The sequence below is a fragment of the Loxodonta africana genome, chromosome 2 (assembly GCF_030014295.1).
Source record: "Loxodonta africana isolate mLoxAfr1 chromosome 2, mLoxAfr1.hap2, whole genome shotgun sequence".
Classification (NCBI taxonomy): Eukaryota; Metazoa; Chordata; class Mammalia; order Proboscidea; family Elephantidae; genus Loxodonta; species Loxodonta africana.
The window spans coordinates 136,695,472-136,719,654 of record NC_087343.1 but is presented as its reverse complement, the minus strand read 5'-3'; positions in this window follow the sequence as shown (position 1 = coordinate 136,719,654).

The window sequence follows — 24,183 nt, the reverse complement described above, 5'->3', positions numbered from 1 at the left end:
CTAAACTGGAATAAAAATACAGAGCCAGCTCCAGCCAAGTATAAGAGATCCACAGTCTTTGGTTTTCATCCCTACAGGGAACCAGGTGGCTATTATAATGCAAAGGCAATTCTGATAGAGATCTGACTGTAATTGTTTTAGCTGAGCAGTGGAAAGGCAAGTTTTGGAGCTCTCTCTACCTACTAAACAGAGCCCTCACTGATCCACAGCAGGGAACTGGGGGCTGAAGCTCCACCCACACCAGCTAGCCACCTGCTAAAGGGGTCTGAGGATAGCGATGCCTACCAATCTTTAGAGATACAAGCATTGGATGCCTAAGATACAACTGCAGAGCCCACCCACCAGAGAGCTCTAGAGAACAGAGACACTCCTACCTCACTGGCACATGGGGGCAGGCTGTCAGCAACCTGCCCTCCTCGGAGTGTGACCTCCTGCTGGCACTAGAATCTAGTCCATACAACCATCACCACTACTCCTCTAAGTTAATAGGTGACAGCCTACACCACACACTGGGTGACCCACTATCAGGACACCTAAGCTGATTCTATTCAAGAATAGTGAAAGGACTCATAAGCTCAGATATCTGGTAACAGCTCAAGCCATCTGGTAATAGGAAATAAGTGATTCAAAGGCTACTACAATCAAGATAGCACAATCTAGTAGCCCATCTAGGTATTTTGAAAGAAAACAAAACAAGAAGATAGGACCCAGTGGGCAAATATAAAATAAATCATTACAGTATCTTATAGATGGCTCGGAGACAGCAGTCAATATCAAATCACATAAAGAAGCAGGCCATGATTGCTTCTACAAACCCCCAAGTCAAAGAATCCAAATCTTTCCCATATGAAGATACATTCCTAGAATTGCCAGATGTAGAATATAAAAAACTAATGTACAGAATGCTTCAAGACATCAGGGATGACCTCAGAAATGAAATAAGGCAATCTATAGAAAAAGCCAAGGAACACACTGATAAAGAAGTCGAAGAAATCAAAAAGATTATTCAAGAACATAGTGAAAAAAGTAATAAGCCACAAGAATCCATAGAGAGACAGCATTCAGAAATCCAAAAGATTAACAATTACAGAATTAGACAATTCAATAGGAAGTCAGAGGAGCAGAATCGAGGAATTGGAATGCAGAGTGGGGGAGCTGGAGGATAAGGCAATTGACACCAATATAGTTGAAGAAAAATCAGATAAAATAATTTAAAAAATGAAGAAACCCTAAGAATCATGAGGGACTCTATCAAGAAGAATAACATGCGTGTGATTGGAGTTCCAGAACAAGGAGGGATAACAGAAAATACAGAAAGAATATTTGAAGATCTGTTGGCAGAAAGCTTCCCTGGCATCTTGAAAGATGAAAGGATATCTATCCAAGATGCTCATCGAACCCCATACAAGATATATTCCAAAAGAAAATCACCAAGACATATTATCATCAAACTTGCCAAAACCAAAGATAAAGAGAAAATTTTAAAAGCAGCCAGAGATAAACAAAAAGTCACCTACAAAGGAGAATCAATAAGAATAAGTTCAGACTACTAGGCAGAAACCATGCAAGCAAGAAGGCAATGGGATGATATATATCGAGCTCTGAAGGAGAAAAACTGCCAGCCAAGAATCATATATCCAGCAAAACTCTCTCTCAAATATGAAGGTAAAATTAAGACATTTACAGATAAACACAAGCTTAGAGAATTTGCAAAAACATAACCAAAGCCACAAGAATTACTAAAGGAAATTGGTCAGAAAATCAATAATATCCGATACCAACATAACACAAGGTCACAGAACAGAACATCCTGATATCAACTCAGACAGGGAAATCACAAAAACAAAATAAGATTGATTGATAAGATTAAAAGATTAAATGCTCAAAACAGGGAATCATTGATGTCATTATGTAAAAGATTACAATAATAAAAACTATTGAAATCACATCCTGATAACTTTGAGTACTCAAAAAAAAAAAAATGTTAGAAAGCCATTTTACCGATCCTATGCTAAGACTTGTCTAAACTGGTGGGAAGGTGCGTAGTGAGCGTCAGGATAGAAATTAAGAGGTGTATCAAGCTGGAATAGGCAAGTAAGATGACAAGAAGACTGGTGGTTTTTGACTTAAATGTTCTGCTAAGTTTTGGAAAATGACTCAGCTTTAAGGGTCTTACATTCTCCAGTTAGGCACCCAAAAGAATTCTTGACAGATACAAATGTGTAAAATATTGAAGGGAAAAACAGGCTTCGTGAGGCTGAACATCACTGCCCTCATGCTTTATGTTAGTTCACTGCTGTTTCTTAGTTCACTGTTATTTTCTAAGCCCTGTTATGTGATCTTGCTGAGGCAGTTGTATGTAACTCTCTGGCATGGAGCCACCTTTGTCCTAGGCCACTATAAAACCTCCACCACCCCTTACTGCTGGGTGTGGAGATCCGCCTTGGTCCTCCAGCCACCAGGAACTACACCTCAATATGTAAATTGCCCTAATAAAGACTACTCCACTGCCACATTGGAGTTACCCACCTCTTTCTTTAGTCTCTCAGTATGCTCCAATTTTAGAGGCAAATTTCAAGTTACTGGTCCATGCCTGGACAAATGTGAATGATTAATGTAAGATTTTCTTTGGAATTAAAATATTCCTTTTGTTGTCTCAATATCTGGACTTATCAGATGATTCAGTGTATCCCAGATATAAATACTCAAGGTAAGATCAAACCTGAGAGCAAGTTTTAATTAAGCCAATCAATAAAATAACAACTTTGAAACACTATTCCATATATGTTCATATTTGGATGGCCAATAAATTTGTTAAAGGTTTAAACTTATTCTTATTCTGGCCCATACATTATTGGTACTTTATCTTATTGACCAAATGTTACAAAAATCAGGATATTATTATTTCCTAGTTTATATACCCTATGGCAAATATATGAAAAAAGTGAGACTACAGCTTCTTTTATAGTCTATAGAAATGCATCTGTTTCAAGAGTGAAAGCAGCATTTACACCTTGCAAATTAGATAGGTTGTCATAGTAGCAAGTCATTCCAAGGGTGGAATAATTTCATACCGAGAAGCCACAATAGAAAGACTAACACTAATGGAGAAGCATAAACTCTATTCAAAGCCAGTTGGTCTTTATTAAAGTGAATACAAGAACAGTACTACTAAATACAGTGATACAGCCATCCTGGGTTCATGTCTAAGTTCCAAGAGGTGGAGCCTGCATTAAGAGATGAAGGTAATGGAAGAACATAATGTTGTCAGTAACAATTTAAAATGAAAGCACAGAGCAGCATTGCCAAGTAAACTTGTAATCCAAGAAGGGATAGCCACTATTTGTCCTCATTCAATGATAGAGGATATCATGAAATGGAGACAAAGCTGCAATGGATAAACAAAATGTATTACATAAGTTCACTGGAATATCGCCCTGTCATTAAGAGAAATGAAGTTCTGAAACATGGATGAATCTTGAAAACATCATGCTGAGTGAAATAAATCAGTCGCAAGAAGACAAATAATGGATAATCCCATTTATATGAAATATCTAGAATAGGCAAATATATAGAGACCCAAGTGTCTCAGTGGTTACCAGGAATGGGAGTGAGGGAAAAAGAGGACGTCATTGTTTAAGGGCACTAACCTTCTATTAAGGGTTATGGAAGAATTTGGAAATGAGTAATGGCAATGGTTGTACAACTTAATGAACATAATGTCACGTAATTAATGTCAATGAATTATACATGTAAAAATACTGAAATGGCAAATGTTTTGTTTATATATCTATCTATACTTACCACAGTAAATATATATATATATACATACATATATATAAACACACACACACATATATATATATATACATATATATACATACTGCAGGGGTCTGGGCATTGAGCAGAGACAACACACTGGAATGACAACAGAGAAGCCAGGGACTACCATGGGCAAGGATGAGGAGGAAATACCTGATATTACATATCTACAACTAGGATAATGAGTTTGTGAGCAAATGTGAAACACACATAGGTACTTCCTGAGTGAGCTCATAGGGCTATTAGGAGTGAATCCCTACAGTTCTGCAGGTTGCGCTCCGTCTGATAAATACGGCTTTGTTTCTACTAATAAGAATTTTCTTTTTTTTTCTTTCTTCTTACATTCTAAGACTGAAATGGCCTGGAGAAATACAAGTTTTTTATTTTAGTAAGAAGCAGTCTGTAGCTCTAGATTTTGTTGAATATATCCACCTTGTTGTGATTTTATTGCGTGCTTATTAAAAATAGGATCTTTTAGGTTCTTAAAATCTGTTATTTAGGATCAACTTCTTTTTTATTAAAATATTTTATTGTGTTTTTGGTGGAAAAAGTTTACACAGTAAATTAAGTTCCCTTTGAACAATTTCTACACAATTTGTTCAGTGACATTTGTTCCATTTTTCGGTATGTCAGTTTTTTCACTATTTCCATTTTGATTGTCTTTTAGGAGTAACTTTTTATTTATCAGTTCCAAACTGAAAATGTTATTAAGAGTAAAGATAAACTTAAGTGCAGTAATGGAGTTTCTATTACTTAATACCAAAAACAAAGAAAAAATAAAACCCACGATTTTTGAAAGTTGAATCCATTTGAATTAGTTCAATATTTCTGAAACAAAATTAAGCCGTATATATCTAAATAAGAATGTACTTGCTAACTAATTTCCAGGAAAATTTATTCATAGACTATATTTCAAAAATTGATAACTAAGCTGATGTTGATGGAACCATTGCAACATAACAACAAAATAAATAAAATGCATTATAACTGAGAATAATTAAATACATGTCCTCATCATGAACATCAGTTTCATGGGGTATGGTGTAGACAGAAATTATAAATAGGGAAACTAGGTAGCTATGTGGCAAAGTGTATAAAAATAATAATGTGTGAAAAGTACACAGTACAATGATTGTGTAGTGTGATTGAACGGATTTAAAAATTAGAAGTTATAGATGTGTTAAGGTTGAGGGACTGTGATTCTCATATTTTATGAAAAATATTGAAGTAATATTTTGAGCCCCTTTTCAGTATCATAGGTACAAGTATTATTGCAGAACATTTTTGTCTAAACCCCGAATTTATTTTACTTTTCATTTAAGAAAAAATGCACAATTCCATGACATTTGCTTACACTGGTGGGAGATAGTGAACTCTTGGGATGGAAGCAATAGTCAAGAGGTTTTTACAGGACTTACTTTCTGAGCATATGATAATAGTAGAAAGTTAAGTCAATAACATTTTCTTCATATGTATCACATACCTACCACTTTGAGTCAAGCACACTACTGGTCATATAATAACATGGACAGAGAAAAATGAGAACACTCCAGGCACTCAGTGTTTCATGAGCTAAGGTAAAAAACTGAGTTGTGCCAAAGCCACAGTGCATTTTTGTTGGTTAATGCCACAGCATGGGCCCCTCAAATGTAGTTACAGAAATATAAAACAATTTGTTTTTCCATAATTAATGCAGAAAGGATGAGCAGTTTTTGTCTGCAGAAGGTAGAAATAGGAAGAGTAATGAAACATAAATTGTTACATTAAGTCAATAAGAATAAAGCACCAATGCTGTATGGAGAAAGGTCAAGGTAAAAATAAGGATTATTTTAAGCTTTTAAGCAAATTGACTGATTGTATTCATCAAAGAAAACGGATGACAGAAAAATCACAGGCAGTGGCTTACAATATATGACAATCATGAAAAATACTTGTAGGATTCAACAAACTATCTACTAATTAAAAGGATTAGCTTGGACTCAGAAAATATATTCAAAATTATTTTTCTGCCAATAAAAAGAGGGGTAATAAAAAATTCAACATACTCTCCAGAAAAAGAAATATTATCAATAAACCTGAGTTGCTTTGTAGAAAAGGGAGAACAATAGGCATCCTCCTGTGATTTTTTAAAACTCTGTATTCAAAGTCTCCTCATAAAAACCTGGCAAAACATGATTTTTAATTGTTTTATTCAGAAGGATACCCAACATTTTGGAGAAAAGAAAATTTCTGAAAATTTAATGAAATCTCAGAGGAAAAATTTGAATTAGACATTTCAGGCATTATTACTTGGTCCTGTGTTGTCTGACATGCTTATTAAAAGGTATATTTTGTTATTTTATAAAGGAAAACATATGGTACAATAACTACTGCCTTCAAAGTGTATACCAAAAATTTGAAAGAACAAGTACAATAAATTCAGGGCTGCAAACAGGAAAATGTTGAATAAATAAAAGTGTATGAAGTTCTTTTTGTTTTTCCATCATTTTTATTTATCTTAATACTCATAATTCCTCATGCTTCTGGGTGCAATTTTATTTTATATTTAGTGGAATAATTAGGATCTCTCAGAATAGTCAGCAGGATACCTGGCTTACAGCACATAAATTATTGTTTTGTTCTTGTAATTATATCCTTTTCTTAACATGTAGTGGGCTGATTGAATAGTCCTTTTTCATCCTTCCCTATGTTGAAGCCTCATCACAGATAGATTGTACTCCTCTATTCCTTGGTTTTGGGCTTGGCCAAATGACTTGATTTGTCCAATAGAATGAATCAGAGTGGCAGGCAGTACGTCAGTTACAATCCTAGGCCTAAAGATATCTTGAATTTATCTTCTTACCTTTGTCTAGTGACATGAGAATAGCGTGCCCCAGCTATTGGTTAGTGATATATGGCTAATGCTATGAGAACAGTGTGCCCCAGTTAGCCCAACAGTTCAAAGAGAATGAAAAGCACATGGAGCAGGGCAGCCTACTCGCAGAATTGCAATGAGAAGTGATCCACACCAGCTGCTTCAGCCTAAAACAGCTGATTTCAGCCTACAACTGTTAAACCTCAGAAGACCCACAGATGAAGAGAATAAAATATTATAATTTTAATCCACTGATTTCTGGAGTGGTCTATCTCACATTTGTGAGATTACCTAACTGAAACATACAGTAAATTAGAATATGGTAAAAAAAAGATAATCACGATTGGTGTAAACAATGATGCAAATCGGAATGCCAGATTTGTCACTCACCTGCTGTATTCATTTAGGAAAATAAGTTAAACCCTCTGAATCTCCATGTTTCAATGAGAACAATAAAACATTGTTTATAAGTCACTTCTACTATCTAGGACCCTTTTTATGAGAGCCTACCTGGTCCTTAATTTTGCTTACTTCAAGCCCCTTGGAGACACAAGATAAAAGTCAGCTGTAGCTTATCTAGTGCTAACTGTCCCATTGCCAACCATATTCTAGTGAATCCTGATGAATCCCCTGCTCTATGAATCCCTTTTCAAAGTGTGCAATGATTGTCATCAATCTTTTAATTCTCTCTCAGGACACAGGGTCACCTGTCTATTTGACTTATTCTGCCTGTTGTAGTTGTTGTTGCTAGGTGCTGTCAAATCACTTTTGACTCATAGCAACCCTATGCACAACAGAATGAAATACTGCCCGGTTGCCTGTTGCACAGCCAGCTCAAAATTTGAACTCTACTGTGGAAGTATGGCTAATTTGGGAATTCTGATTCTTCTTGTTATGATGCCAATGAAGCTTTTTAGATAATTTTTCCCATAAAGAATGTTATATCATTTTGAGATTGGCAAGTCAAGTGACTCGGTATCATTGAAAAACAATCACATTCACTTGATTTGGAACTGACAAGATTTCATTAAGAACACAACATTAGTCCTGGCTATCACAACTTTAATGGAACACATACAAAATGTAACACATGCAGGAGAAAATAATGAGAGTAGTAAGGAAGGTTAAAACATGTTTTATAGTAAACTACTAGGAATGTGAGACAGCTTTTTTCAAATATTTGAAGAGAGTATGAAAGAAGGAGCAGATTTATTTAGTTGGTCCTGGAAGGTAACTCTAGAGCCAGGTACAGAAGTTACAAGTAGATAATTTTAGAAAATTGTGACAGTGATGTACAACCATTTAAGTGTTCTTTATCTTTTGTAACCAATTATTTCAAGTCAAGCAGATAAAATAGACAAAAAAAAAAAAAAAAAGAATAGGACTTCAGGAACTGCAGGGAATATAACAGAAGATGTACCATTTATTTTATTGGAGTTCCAGAAGAGGAAGGAAAAGAAGATGAGGCTGAATAATTACTATAAGTTAAAATGCTTAGCAAATCCAAACAGGATAATCCCAAAGTAATCCATAGCAAAACACATCATAAACCAATAACAGAAAGGCAACAGGACCATTCCCAAATGCTTGGAAACTAAATCACATACCTCTAAGTAATCTGTGGGTCAAAGAGGAAGTCTCAAGGGAAACAGAAAATACCTTTAACTAAGTAAAAATAAAAATATACCAAAATCTGTGGGACACAGATAAAGCAGTACTGAGAGGAAAATCCATAGCACTCAGTGCATACATTAGCAAAGGAGAAAAAGTCTCATATTAATAAGTTCCCACCTCTAAAACCTAGAAAAATAGCAAACTCAAACCAAAGCAAACAGAAAAAAGTAAATAATGAGCAGAAATCAATGAAACTGAAAATAGTAAAACCATACAGAAACCCCATGAAACAAAGAGCAGTTTATTCAAAAGATCAGTAAAATTCACAAACATCTAGCAACACTATCAAAGAAGAAAGGACATAAAACACAATTACTAGTATAAGGAAGGAAACAGGAGATAATTATTACAGACCCTGCAGGCATGACAAAAATAATAAGGAAATACTATGAACAAATCTACACATACAGATGTGACAACTTAACTGTGAACTAATTTCTCAAAAAAATGCAAACTGCCACAACTCATCCAATATGAAATAGATGATATGAATAGCCGTTAACTATTAAAGAAATTGGTTTTGTAATCAAAAATTCCCACAAAATAAATCTCCAGTTCCAGAAGATTTCAGTGGTGAAGTCTACCAAATACTGAAAGAATTAACACTAATTCTACACAACCCACCCACTGACAAACCCACTGCCATCGAGTCAATTCTGACTCATAGCGATCCTATAGAACAGAGTAGAACTGCCCCACAGGTTTTCCAAGGAGCACCTGGCAGATTGGAACTGCTGACCTTTTGGTTAGCAGCTGTAGCACTTAACCACTACACCACCAGCTTTCAGAAAACAGAAGGGAACACATCCCAATTCATATTATTAAGCTAGTTTTACCCTTATACTAAGACCAAAGGCAGTAGAAAAAAGGAAAATACACAATATTATCTCCCATGAATATAAATAAAAATATCCTTAACAAAACATTAGCAAATACCTTCAACAATGCATATAATAATTATCCATCCTGACCAAGTGGGTGTATTCCAGGGAATAGTCAATGCAGAAAAATCAATGACAAAATTTATCACCCATTAATGACAAAAACTCAAATAATAAAAAAAAAAAGGAATAGAAGAGGAATTCCTCAACTTCAAAAAGAAATCTACAAAAAGCCTACAGCTAACATTGCCCGTAATGATGAAAGATTGCTTTCCCCCTAAAATTGGGAACAAGGCAAGGTTGGCTGTTCTCACCAATCTTATTCAAAATAGTGCTGAAAGTCCTAGTTAGTGTCATAAGAAAGAAAACAAAAAACGTAAAGATCAGAAGGAAGATATAAAACTGTCCCTATAGGCAGATGACATGAGTGCCTACTTTAGAAAATTCCAAGGAATCCATCAAAAAACAGACAAACCCTAGAATTAATAAGTTCAGCCAGGTCACAGAAAATAAACATAAAAAAATCAATGTATTTCTATATACTAGTGGTGAACACATAGATACAGAAATTAAAAAGATAATACCATTTATATCCACTTAAAAAATGAAAAACTTAGGTGTATATCTAATACAACACATTTATGACTTTTATGCTAAAAACTACACAATATGATGAAAGAAATCAATTATCTAAATTAATGGAGCGATGTGCCATGTACATGGATTGGAAGATCGAACACAGTAAAGATACCTATTTTCTCTAAACTGACATTCGTAATAAAATCTCAGCAAGAGTTTTTGTACATATAAACAATATTACTCTAAAACTTATACAGAAAGGCAAAGAAGTTGATATAGCTAAAACAATTTTGAAAAACAAGAATAAAGTGAGAGGAATCAGTCTATCGACTTTCAAGACTTACTATATAGCTACAGTAATAAAGACTGGGAGGCATTGGCATAGGCATAGACACATAGATCAACAAAACAGAATAGAGAACCAAGAAATAGGCCTACCCAAATATGCCCTACAGATTTTTTACAAAGATGCAGAGCAATTCAATAGTTTTAAGGTAGTTTTTCAACAAATGATGCTAAAGCAAGTGGACAGCTACAATCGGAAAAAAAAAAAAACTTCAACCTACATTTCACATCTTATACAAAAATTAGTTCAAAATAAAGTGCAAACTTCAATTTTTAAAAAATATTTTATTGAGTTTTCGGTGAAAGATTACACAGAAAATTAGGTTCACATTTAACAATTTCTATACATATTATACATGTAACACTGGTTAACATTTTCCACCTTGCGTCAGCATTCTTATTTTCATTCTGATTGTTCGATTTCCTTATTCTTTCTTTCCTGCCCCTTCCGCCCCTCCCCCACACCACCTTCTCATCTTTGCTTTAGGGCAAATGTTGATCCTTTGGTCTCAAAATAGATGATTTTTTGTTTGTTTGTTTTGCTTTGTTATTACATAAAAGGAGCATAGTGCTCACGAATGATATTGTTTATTTTATGAGCCAATCTGTTATTTAGCTGAAAGGTGAACTCTTGGAGTAGTTTCAGTTCAAAGTTTAAAGGGTATCTCAGGGCAATAGCTTCAGGGGTTCCCCAGGTCTCTGCCAGTCCAGTAAATCTGGCCTTTTTTAATATTTTGAGTTTTGTTCCACAATTTTTTTCTCATTTTATCTGGGACCACTATTGTGGCCCTGGTCAGAATGAGTCAGTAGTGGTAGCCAGGCACCTTCTAGTTCTTCTGGTCCCTGGATAGGTGAGGTCGTGGTTCATATAGGCAATAGGTCCTATAAACTGGTTTCCTCTTTGAGCCTTTGGTTTCTTTCTTTTTCTTGTGCTCCAGACAAGTAAAGACTAATAGTTGTATCTTAGATGGCCACTTCAAGCTTTTAAGACCCCAGACAATACTCCCCAAACTAGGATGTAGAACAAAAACTTTATAGGCTATGTTGTGCCAACTAGATACCCCACAAGACTATGTTTTTAAGCCTTCAAACCTAGTGAACCAATTCTTCAAGTTGTTTGGTTATATCTGGGAGGTATCTGTGACTGTACCCCTATGTTCTTTATTATACTTAAGAATATATGTGAAACACTCACAAACATGTATACAGATATGCCTACAGATACACCTATGTATGCCCATGTGTGCACACACATATGCCTTCCTATACACATACCCAGTGCCCTCGAGTCTATTCCGACTCATAGCAACCCTATAGGACGGAGTAGAACTGCCCCATAGAGTTTCCAAGAAGCGCCCGGTGGATTTGAACTGCTGACCCTTTGGTCATATACACATATATGCATACATATCTATCTATGTAACCACTCACGTATTTTTTGGTTGCTACTGCTGTTGTTGTCAAATTGTATGTGTTATAGCGCTTACCAATAATGCCCCTTATTCTTGTATATTTCTTAGTGTCATCCTTTACCTTGGTTAAGTTGTGCTCACTTCGGTAGCACTCAGTGTTTACTTTTCCATCACCAAAACTAACACGCAATTGTCTGAAGAGTGATTTCCCTTCCCTCCTCCTCCCATCCCTGGTAACCACCAAAAAATGTTGATTTCTATGTGTATATCTATTTTTCTCTTTTTATAAAAGTGGGATCATACGATATTTGTCCTTTTGGGCTTCACTTATTTCACTCAGCATAGTGCCCTCCAGGTTCATCCATGATATATTTTGAGGACTCATCATTCTTTACAGTAGTATGTTGTTGTTCTTAGGTGCTGTCAAGTTAGTTTTGACTCATAACAACCCTATGCACTACAGAACGAAGCACTGCCCAGTCCTGAGCCATCCTTACAATCGTTGTTATGCATGAGCTCATTGTGGCAACTACTGTGTCAATCCATCTCATTGAGGGTCTTCCTCTTTTCCGCTGACCCTGTACCCTGCCAAGCATGATGTCCTTCTCCAGGGACTGATCCCTCCTGACAACATGACCAAAGTATGTAAGACACAGTTTCGCCACCCTTGCCTCTAAGGAGCATTCTGGCTGCACTTCTTCCAAGACAGATTTGTTCGTTCTTTTGGCAGTCCATGGTATATTCAATATTCTTCACCAACACCACAATTCAAAGGCGTCAACGCTTCTTCGGTCTTACTTATTCACTGTCCAGCTTTCACATGCATATGATGTGATTGACAATACCATGGCTTGGGTCAGGAGCACCTTAGTCTTCAGGGTGACATCTTTGCTCTTCAACACTTTAAAGAGGTCCTTTGCAGCAGATTTACCCAATGCAATGCATCTTTTGATTTCTTGACTGCTGCTTCCACGGCTGTTGATTGTGGATCCAAGTAAAATGAAATCCTTGACAACTTCAGGCTTTTCTCCATTTATCATGATGTTGCTCATGGGTCCAGTTGTGAGGATTTTTGTTTTCTTTATGTTGAGGTGCAATCCGTACTGAAGGCTGTGGTTTTTGACCTGAAGCACTTACCTACAGTAGTACAGTGTTTCTTTTTATGTATATACCACAATTCGTTTATCCATTCATCTGTTGATGGGCACTTGGGTTGTTTACATATTTTGCTATCATGAATAATTCTGCAACGATCATAGGTGTGCAAATGTCTATTTGTGTCACTGCTCTTATGTCTCTTGGATACATACCTAGGAGTGGGATTGCAGGGTTATAAGGTATTTCTATTTTTACCTTTCCAAGAAAGGGCAATGCCATTTTTCATAGCAGTTGCACCCCCCAGCAGTGGATAAGAGTTCTAATCTCCCCACAGCCTCACCAGCATTTGTTGTTTTCTGTTTTGTTTTTTATCATTGCCATTTTTGCAGGAGTGAGATGCTATCTCATTGTAGATTTGATTTGTTTCTCTCTTACGTCTAATGATCACAACAATCTTTTCATGTATCATCCTTGGTGAAGCATCCGTTCATGTCCTCTGTCACTTTTTTAATTGGATTTAATTCTTTTGCCTTTCTGTGTGTGGAGTTGTTGAGTTTTCTTTATATTTTAGAGATCAGGCAGTTATCAGATACATTCCCAAAGATTTTGTTTTTCCAATCTGTAGGTTCTCTTTTTACTCTTTTGATAAAGTTTTTTGGTGAGTATAAGTATTTAATTTTTAGTAGTTGTCAGTTATCTAACTTGTTTTCTGTTGTTTGTGCATTTGTACCTGCATTTGGTAATCTGTTACTGAAAATAATTAGGTCTCATAGTTTTGTCCCTGTACTAGCTTCCAAAAATTTTATAGTTTTAGCTTTAACATTTAGGTTTTTGATACATTTTGAGTTAGTTTTGTGTATAGTTTGAGATACAGATCCTGTGATGGTTAAGGTTTTGTGTCAACCTGTCTGGGCCATAATTCTCAGTGGTTTGGCAGTTATGATGTAGTCTGGCAGTCATATGATGTGGTGATCACTTCCATGATGAGATTTGATATAATGTGATCACCTCCATGATGAGATCTATTATGAGTAGTCAAGCAATTGAAAGGGAGTTTCCTTGGGTGTGTGGCCATCATTGAATAATAAGTGGACATTCCAGCCAGGCTTGTAGGGCTTTTTCTCACTCTAGATCCTACAGCTGGCTGCTGTTTGTACAAACTTCAGTTCTTTGGACTTGAGCTAGCACCTTACTTGTGGTCTTGCCTGCCAATGTTGGAATTTGTTGGTCTTTGCAGCCTGTGAGCAAGAGCCCTGCTCTCTAGCCTACCAGTCTTGGGTTCCCCAGACCCTGCAGCTGTGTGAATCGGGAGTAGCCTCTATCCTGACCCATGGGCTTGGGATGTTCCAGCTTCTACAATTCTGTGAGCCATTTCCTTGATATAAATTTCTCTGTATATATATTTATACAATCTACCAATATTACTTTGCTAAAAAACCCAGCTTAAGACAGATTCTGTTTTTCTACAAATGGATATCCAGTTTTACCAGCAGAATTTCTTAAAGAGACTGTTTCTTTCCCATTGAATGGACTTTGAAACTCTGTTCAAAATCAGCTGCCCACAGATGGATAGATTTATTTCTGGATTCTCAACTTAGTTCAATTGGTCTCTGTGTCTGTCCTTGAACCAGTACCAGGCTATTTTGATTACTGTGGCTGTATAATGTTTTGAGATGGAGGAGCATGAGGCCCCCTACAATGTTCTTCAATATTGCTTTGGCTATCCAGGGCCTCTTCCCATTCCATATAAATCTGGTGATATGTTTTTCCATTCCAATATAGAATGTTGTTGGACCTTGGATTAGGATTGTTTATATCTATAGATTACTTTGGGAAGTATTGACATTTTCACAACATTAAGTCATCCAATCTATGTTGCTGTTATTGCTGTTGTTGTTGTTGTTGTTGGGTGGCATTGAGTCCATGCCAACTCATAGTGACCCTATGTACCACAGAACAAAACACTGCCAGGTTCTGTGCCATTCTTACAATCGTTATGCTTGAGCCCATTGTTGCAGCCACTGTGTCAATCCATCTTATTGAGGGTCTTCTTCTTTTCTGCTGAACCTGTACTTTATCAAGCATGATGTCCTTCTCCAGGGACTGATCCCTCCTGACAACACGTCCAAAGTATGTAAGATGCAGTCCTGCCATCCTTGCATCTAAGGAGCATGCTGGTTGTACTTCTTCCAAAACATCTTTGTTCTTTTGGCAGTCCATGGTATATTCAATATTCTTCGAAAATACCACAATTCAAAGGTGTCAATTCTTCTTCAGTTTTCCTTATTCATTGTCCTGCTTTCACATGAATATGATGCAATTGAAAATACCATGGCTTGGGTCAGGCACACCTTAGTCTTCAAAGTGACTTCTTTGCTTTTCAACACTTTAAAGAGGTATTTTGCAGCAGAATTGCCCAATGCAATGCGTCTTTTGATTTCTTGACTGCTATTTCTGTGGGTGTTGATTGTTGATCCAACTAAAATGAAATCCTTGACAACTTCAATCTTTTCTCCATATATCATGATATGGTTTATTGGTCCAGTTGTGAGGATTTTTGTTTTCTGTATGTTAAAGCGCAAACCGTACTGAAGGCTATGGTCTTTGATCTTCATCAGTAAGTGCTTTAAGTCCTTCTTTGATTTTAGCAAGCAAGATTGTGTCATTTGTGTATCAGAGGTGTTAATGAGTCTTCCTCCAATCCCAAAACCCCATTCTTCTTCATACAGCCCAGCTTCTCGGATTATTTGCTCAGAATACAGATTGACTAGGTATGGTGAAAGAATACAACCCTGGCGTACACCTTTCCTGACTTTAGACTTTAAACCACTCAGTATCCCTTTGCTCTGTCCAAACAACTGCCTCTTGATCTCTGTACAGGTTCTTCATGAGCACAATTAAGTGTTCTGGAATTTCCATTCTTCACAATGTTATCCATAATTTGTTATGATCCACACAGTCGAATGGCTTTGCATAGTCAATAAAACACACGTAAACATCCTCTGGTATTCTCTGTTTTCAGTCAGGATCCATTTGACATCAGCAATGATATCCCTGGTTCCATATCCTCTTCTGAAACTGGCCTGAATTTCTGGCAGTTCCCTGTCGATATACTGCTGCAGCCATTTTTGAATGATCATGAGCAAAATTTTGCTTGCATATAATATTAATGGTATTGTTCGATAATTTCCACATTCTGTTGGATCACTTTTGTTGGGAATAGGCATAAATATGGATCTCTTCCAGTTGGGTGCCCAGGTAGCTGTCTTCCAAATTCCTTGGCATAGATGAGTGAGTACTTTCAGTGCTTCAATCCATGAGCATGGAGTATTTTTCTATTTATGAATGTCTCTTTTGGTTTCTTACAGTAGTGTTTCATAATTTTCATTGTATAAGTCTTTCACATCCCTGGTTAGCTTTGTTTCTAGGTATTTTATCCTTTTGGGGGTTATTGTAAATGGTATTATTTTCTCGATTTCCTATGCAGAATTCTCCTTTTTAATGTAAAAAAAAAAAAAAAAAAAAAACAACCTATTTGTGTGCATTCATCTTGCACCTGCAACATTGCTTAATCCTATTAAATGCAGTAGCCTTATTGTGGAATCTCTGGGATTTTCTACGTATAAGATCATGTCATCTGCAAACATAGATAGTTTTACTTTTTCCTTTCTAATTTGGATACCCTTTTTTTTTTTTCTCTTTCTTGCCTTATTGCTTTTGGTAGGACTTCCAGTACAATACTGAATAAGAATAGTGATAGTGGGCATACTTGGCTTCTTCCTGTTCTCAAGGGGAAAGCTCTCAGTCTTTCCTCATTTAGAATAATGCTGACTGTTGGTTTTGCACCCAAACCACAAAACCCAGTGCTGTCGAGTCAATTCCGACTCATAGCGACCCTATAGGACAGGGTAGAATTGCCCCGTAGAGTTTCCAAGGAGCGCCTGGCAGATTTGAACTGCCAACCTTTTGGTTAGCAGCTGTAGCACTTAACCACTACGCCACATATGCCATTAAATATGTTGAGGAATTTCCCTTCTATTCCTATTTTGCTGACAGTTTTTATGAGGAAAGGTCATAGCATTTTATCAAATACCTTTTTTGCGTTAATTGAGATGATCATGTGAATATTTTCCTTTGCTTTAGTTATGTGGTTAATTACATTAATTGATTTTCTCATGTTGAACCATCTTTACTTTCCTCATATGAATCCCACCTGATTGTGATGTATGATTTTTTTTTTTAATATATATGCTGTTGATTACCATTGGCTAGAATTTTTTGCATCTATGTTTTATATATATATATTTATGAGGGATACTGGGCTGTAATTTTCTTTCTTTTTTTTTTTTTTTATGTTTGGTGGGTGTCTTTACCTGATTTTGGTATCCATGTGATGTTGGCTTCATAGAATGAGTTGGGGAATATTTTGCCTTTCCTATGTTTTGGAAGACTTTAAGTAAAATTGGTGTCAACACTTCTCTGTTTGGTAAAACTCATCAATGAAAACATCTGTGCAGAGCATTTTTTTTTGAATGTGTGTGTTTATTACTATTAAATTTCCCTGGAGTACTTCTTTTGCTGTGTCCCAAAGGTTTTGGTATGTTGTGTTTTCATTCTCATATAATTCTAAGTATTTTGTAATTTCACTTTTGATTTCTTCTATGACCCTGTTTTTTTTAGTATTATGTTATTTAACTTTCGTGTATTTATTTATTTTCCTTGTTCTTCCTGTTATTGATTTCTAGTTTCACACATTTAGGTATAATTTCAGTCCTTTTAAATATGTCGAGGTTTGCTTTGTGGCCTAAAATACTGTTTATTATGGAGAATGTTCCATGTGCATTGGAGAAGAATGTGTATCGTTCTGCTGTTGTGTGATGTGTTCTATACAAGTCTCTGAGGTCCAGTTGGTGCATAATGTTGTTTAAGTCTTCCGTATCTTTTTTGTTTTTCTTTCTAGTTGTTTGTCCATCGTTGAAAGTGGCGTGTTAAAATCCACTATTATTGTATATCTGTCTGTTTTTCTCGTCAACTCTGTTAGAGTTTGTTTTACAAATTTTGGAGCTCTGGCAATGGGTACATAAATATTTACATTGTTATGTCTTTCTGTGACTTGACCCTTTAATCATTATATAATGTTCTTCTTTGTCTCTTACGATGGATTTTGACTTAAAGTCTATTTTGCTCCTGCTCTCTTTTGGTTACTGTTTGCTTGGTATATTTTTTCCCATCTTTTGATTCTTAACTTGTTTATGTCTTTGTGTCTCAGGTGTGTCTCTTTTAGATAACATATTGATGGGTCATCCTTTTTTTTTTTTTTTTTAATCCATTCTGCCTTTCTCTGCCTCTTGACTTGTTCATTTAATCCATTTACATTCACTATGATTGTTGATAGGAATGAACTTACTGGTGTCATTTTCTTATAATTTATATTGTTGTGTTAACATTTTTTTGTTCTTTACTTTCTGTGATGAGTTATTTTTGTACATGGCTTTTCTTTTTCTTTCATTCATTACAGTTGTTTTTGTGTTTACTGAGTCTTTCTTGAAGCCCTGATGATACAATAGTTAAGAGCTTGGCTACTAACCAAAAGGTCAGCAGTTCAAATCTACCACCCACTCCTTGGAAACCCTATGGGGAAATTTTATTCTGTCCTACTGGGTTGCCGTGAGTCAGAATCAACTCAAGGGCAATTAGATTTTTGTTTTGTTTTTTCAGTCATTTTGATTTTCTTCTTTTTTTTTGGTGAGGAGATCCATTGTATTTCTACATGTTTACACTGAAATTTACAGTTATCATCCTAAATTTCAAACAGCCTGTTATATCTTTCAATTGCCTTACCTTCCTCTACATATAGAAATTGTATAAATACACCATTAATCCCCCCTTCTCTGTTGAGGTTGCTGTTATTTGCATCTTTATAGCTCTAGTTTCCTTCAATCATTTTTGTAGCTTTATTTTACTTTTTTGAAGTTTTTACCTGGCTTGGTATCTGGACGATGCTGTCATATGTCTTTATCTCAGGTTGTTTTCTGACGCCTTTGCTTCTCTATCTGAAGGACGTCCTTTAATATTTCTTGTAGTGTTGGTCCGGTGGTTACAAATTCTCTTAATTTCTGCTTATCTGGAAATGTCCTAATTCAGTCCTCTTTTTTGAAAGACACTATCGCTGAATATATGATTTTTGGTTGGCAGTTCTTTTCTTTCAGGGCTTTGTATATCACTCCCATTGCCTTCTTACCTGCATGGTTTCTGATGGAAAATCTGCACTTATCTTATTGGGGCCCCCTTGTAGATAGTCACTATGAGTTGAAATGAACTAGATGGCAACAGGTTTGGCTTTTTGGCTTTTTTGTAGATGAAATTTCACTTTTCTTGAGCTGTTCTTAAGATATTTTCTTTGTCCTGGTTAATTTCTTTTGTGGTCTATCCTGTATGGTGCTTCTTGGATGGAAATATTCTCGTCTTTCATGATATGTGGGAAATTTTCTGCCATTATGTCCTCAAACATTCTCTCTGTACTTTTTTTTTTTCTTTCTTCCCCTTCTGGGATTTCTAATATGTGTATATTATTCCTCTTAATGGTATTCCACATAACCTTTAGGCTTTCTTCATTTTTCTTCCATCTTTTTTCCACTTACTACTCAAACAACTTAGTATCAAGGTATTTGCCCTCTATTTAACTGATTCTTTCTTCCATTGTTTCAATTCTACTTCTGCATCCTCTTAGTAAGTTGCTTATTCCTGATATTTTATTGTTAAGATTCTGAATTTGTAGTTGATATTTCTGTATGGTTTCTATTTCTCTATTGAATTTGTCTTCTTTATTTTTTATTGTTTTCCTGAATTCTTCTAGGTTTTCTTTTTTCTGTATTTTTCTTGTCTCCTTGAGGAATTTAAATATTAGTCTTTTGAATTCCTTGTAAGGTTGATCTATCATCAATTCTTCATCAGAAATGGTTTTCCAACTCTTTATTTTGCTCAATTGCTTGAGCCATCATATCCTGTTTCTTCTATGATTTGTAATTGACTGCTCTCCTTGAGTCAATAAGGTTCTATTACATTTGTTTATATATTTCTTTATTGATTCTAGGTTTTTTTTTTTTTTTTTTGCTTTTTTATATTGTTTTGTTTTTCTTTTGATATATCTGGAGCTTAGCTTTTTCCCTTTCTCTTTATATTGTCTACCTTTCTTTGTGTTGTTTTAATTAATGCTGTTTTTAGTATTTGTGTATGGCTATGATGCTGCTGGTTTGTTGGTCTATGTATGGGTTTGGTCCTGTCAGTTGCCTATGTACTTTCCTCTCATTGGTGGATATAGTAGGTCACACACACTGTGGTCTTATGTTTTTAGATGCGTACGTCTTCTCTTAGAGGATTGCTTGCTGGTGTGCTAACACATCCTTTCCCCAATGTCTGGCACCAGGTATTGGGCAGTCAAGGTCCTTTCATAGCTCTTGAGGGATAATAGGTTCCCTATGCATTACCACAGGCATCTCTGAAGCACAGGATGGGGCTGTAAAAACAGTGTGGGGAAGATATCTGACCTCCTCCAACCCCATGAGGGGGAAGCTCAACAGTGCAAGGCTGACTCCAGATAAGCCTCTTCTCTCCACCATCTTCACTAATCCTGACAACAACTGTCCCTCACACAGCACACTCTACTTCTCTGCTGGGTTCGATAATTCATTGCAATGGCTACACAGTACTCAAAGACCATACTCATGATTATGGGGTTTATTATAAGGGAAGTAACATAATTCAGGCTCAGGAACACTCAGAATACAGTTCTTTCATCAGGACAGCCTCTCCTCAGCTGTGCTCACAGGCACGCCTCTCCCTGGCCTTCAGTATCTGCCCAAGGCACTCAGATTTCTCCCTCCATGGGCTGGGAAGCCCACTGTGCCATCTCCTGCTGTTGGGTCTCTCCTGCTTGGTATCTCCTGCTGATCTCTCCTTTGTTGGTGGTGGTGAGCTCCTCTTCTCTGCTCTGCAATTGGCTCTGTTTTGAGGCAAAACTGACCAATCCCCTCAGTAGGCCACAATTATCCTATCACACAATCACTTGGGTGGGAGTTACAAGGCCATGGCTAGAAAGGCCACACAGATGTAATCGATCACACCACAGGGGCACAGCATGGGGTCAGCATGATAGGTTGTGGCAGCCCACATGGCCAGGGAGGCGTCGGCATAGCAAGCGTGAAGTCTCTCTTGGCCAGAGACATGGAGGTGGCCGGGTAGGGCATAGAGTCCTAATGGGCCAGGTGGGTTGGCTGGGCAGTAAGTGCATTAAAAATATTTAACAATCTATTTAAAAGCTATTTTCATTATCAAGTATCTTAAATGATGAACATTTAAAAAAACATTAGGGTATATCACTTTAATTTTATCTTGAAGCATCCTGTTTCCTCATAGCCTTGCTAATTTTAAATTTTAATTATTTTCTTCTTAAAAACAATAGAATCCTAAAGGATAATCTGTGAGAATACTGCAGCAACTATAAATAAGAGTAATTGAATATGTCTTGTTAAGTCAAATAATTACTGAACCTAAATTTCCAATGAAAATTACATCCTGATCGTGTAACAGATTTATAAGGCTTTAAACTCTCACAGTTCATTAATAAGTTATCTAAAATTTAAGCTACTAAAAATTTACAAGTAATATGCTACATAGAAGAATAAAAAGCTTAGAAATCACTGTTTTATTAATTTTACATTTGCTAAAGACAGTTTATCAGAAGAGAAGATTAAAAGGTAAATTAAATCTTAAGTCCCATTATACTTACATGATGCACTTAGCCTTGTCATAAAGCATGCCTAAGAACCTCACAAGTATCAAAACATATTAAAAAATCTGACACTTGTATACCTTTGGAAATATTAAAATGCATTTGAATAATCTTAATACATCTTTTTATTTATATACACGAAATACATGTCTTATAAAGTAAAAGTGGCCTGGTTTGAGAAATGGTTGTTCTTCTGGGATTTTCTTTTTAGTAATTCAATTTAAATGAATGTTTCAGATAATTTCTTAAGCTCAATCTCTCCAGTATTTGAACTACATGGCAGTTCTTAATTCGTATAACAATTAAGATTTTGCCACTTGATATTATTAACAATGCATTATTACAAGAGATTTCTCCCTTTGGGGGAGCAGGGCATTGCTTTTTGTATCAAACTTTTTTAGAGACCTGAAAATCTGATTTATCTAGTCTCATGATATCTTTTTCAAAGATGTGATATTATCTTTCTTCATCAAACAAATATATTCACTGAAGCAGAGAAAATAAAATTACCTAATGTTTCTGGACTGTCAGAAATAGAAATAGAGACAAGATGTAAACTTGTTAAAATATATACATAGAAGATAATTTGACTCTCTTAAGCCTCCAGTTCCTTATACCATTAAATTTATATTTAAGAGGTCACATTAATGAAATTTATATTTTACTTAGAATAAAATTTCATTCATGGTATTAGTTATTTTGTTAACAAATAAGTATTGAGAACCTAATATGTGAAAGGCTACATGCTTGAGATACCTCACTGGACCGAAGAAACAGAGATCCCATACCTCATACAGCTTACATTTTATTGGCAAAAGAGAAGTGTGAATATTGCTTTAAAATACTCTTAGAATACTGAGCCTCACATATAAACCAAACCACAGCCACTGCGTTGGAGTTGATTCTGACTCATAGTGACTCTATTAAAAAAAAAAAAAAAAAAAAAAACAGTAGAACAGAACAAATCTGCCCCGTGGGGTTTCCAAGGCTGTGAGTCTTTATGGAAGCAAAATGCCACATCTTTCTCCCGCGGAGCAGCTGGTGGGTTTGAACCACCAACCTTCTGGTTAGCAGCCAAGCACTTAACCACTGTGCCACCAGGGCTCCTCTTCACATATAGGTAGATGGAAATAGTGATAAGGAATCTTAGGATATTACACTTTATATAAAGTTATGAGATGGAAATAGTGATAAAGATATCACAATTGGAATATTTTTCAATTTACTGGAAAAAAATTAGTTTTTTAAGCTTTAGTTTATGACTTGCCTCTAATCAGTTAAAAAAATAATAGGGATATAAAACGGTGAGTTGTTAAATCTACCAATTACAATATAGTCAGGATTGGAGGAGGAATAAACAACCCATTACATGCAGATGACACAATTTTGCTTGCTGAGTGTGAAGAGGACTTGAAGCACTTACTAATGAAGATCAAAGACTATAGTCTTCAGAATGGATTACATTTCAGTATAAAGAAAACAAAAATCCTCACAACTGGACCCATAAGCAATATAATGATAAATGGAGAAAGATTGAAGTTGTCAAGGATTTCATTTTACTTGGATCCACATTCAACACCCATGAAAGCAGCAGCCAAGAAATCAAAAGACACGTTGCATTGGGGAAATCTGCTGCAAAAGACCTCTTTAAAGTGTTGAAAAGCAAAGATGTCACTTTGAAGACTACGGTGCTCCTGACCCAAGCCATGGTGTTTTCAATCTTATAGGCATGGAAAAGCTGGACAATGAATAAGGAAGGCCAAAGAAGAATTGATGCCTTTGAATTGTGGTGTTGGAGAAGAACTTTGAATATACCATGGACATACCATTTGTTCACCAAAAGAAAGAACAAATCTGTCTTGAAATAAGTACAGCCAGAATGCACTTTAGAAGCAAGGACGGAGAGACTATGTCTCACACTCTTTGGACATGTAATCAGGAGGGATCAGTCCCTGGAGAAGAACAGCATGCTTGATAAAGAAGAGGGTCAGTGAAAAAGAAGACCCTCAATGAGATGGATTGACACAGTGGCTGCAACAATGAGCTGAAGCATAGTAATGATCACGTGGATGGCTCAGGATTGGGCAGTGTTTCGTTCTGTTGTACATAGTATGTATATAATGAGTGTGTGTATATATATACATACATATATACATATGTGTGTGTGTGTGTGTGTGTATCTTATTACTTTTTAATCAAATACCTGAATGCTGAAATTTGGCAAATTAATATTTTAAAGTTTAAAAGAGTATATGCAAAAGAAAAAAAAAAGCCAAGTAGCTGACACCCAACTTGAGAAATATAATTTTCATAGTACCATGGAAGCCCTGAGTCTCTCCCCTACCTAATGTCATCTCTTTCCTTGCCTCTAAATATGCTATTTCAATTGACATGTTTATCATTCCTTTCCTTAACTTTTCCAGCAACTTTTAAGTATACATATGTATCTCTAAAGTATACATCGTTGACTTATGGATGTTTTTTGAAAATCTTATAGAAATGTCATCATATTGTACATATTCTTCTATAGCTCTTTTTTTTTTCAGTTTAATATATGTTTTTGAAATTGATCTAGGCCATTTCCTTTGACACTAGTTTATTCCTTTTCAGTACTGTATGGTATTATTGTATTGTGTCATTATTACCACCACAAGCACACATGGATATTTAAGTGTTTCTAATTTACTGGGTAAATTCTTGGGAATGAAATTGCTAGCTTATCTGGTA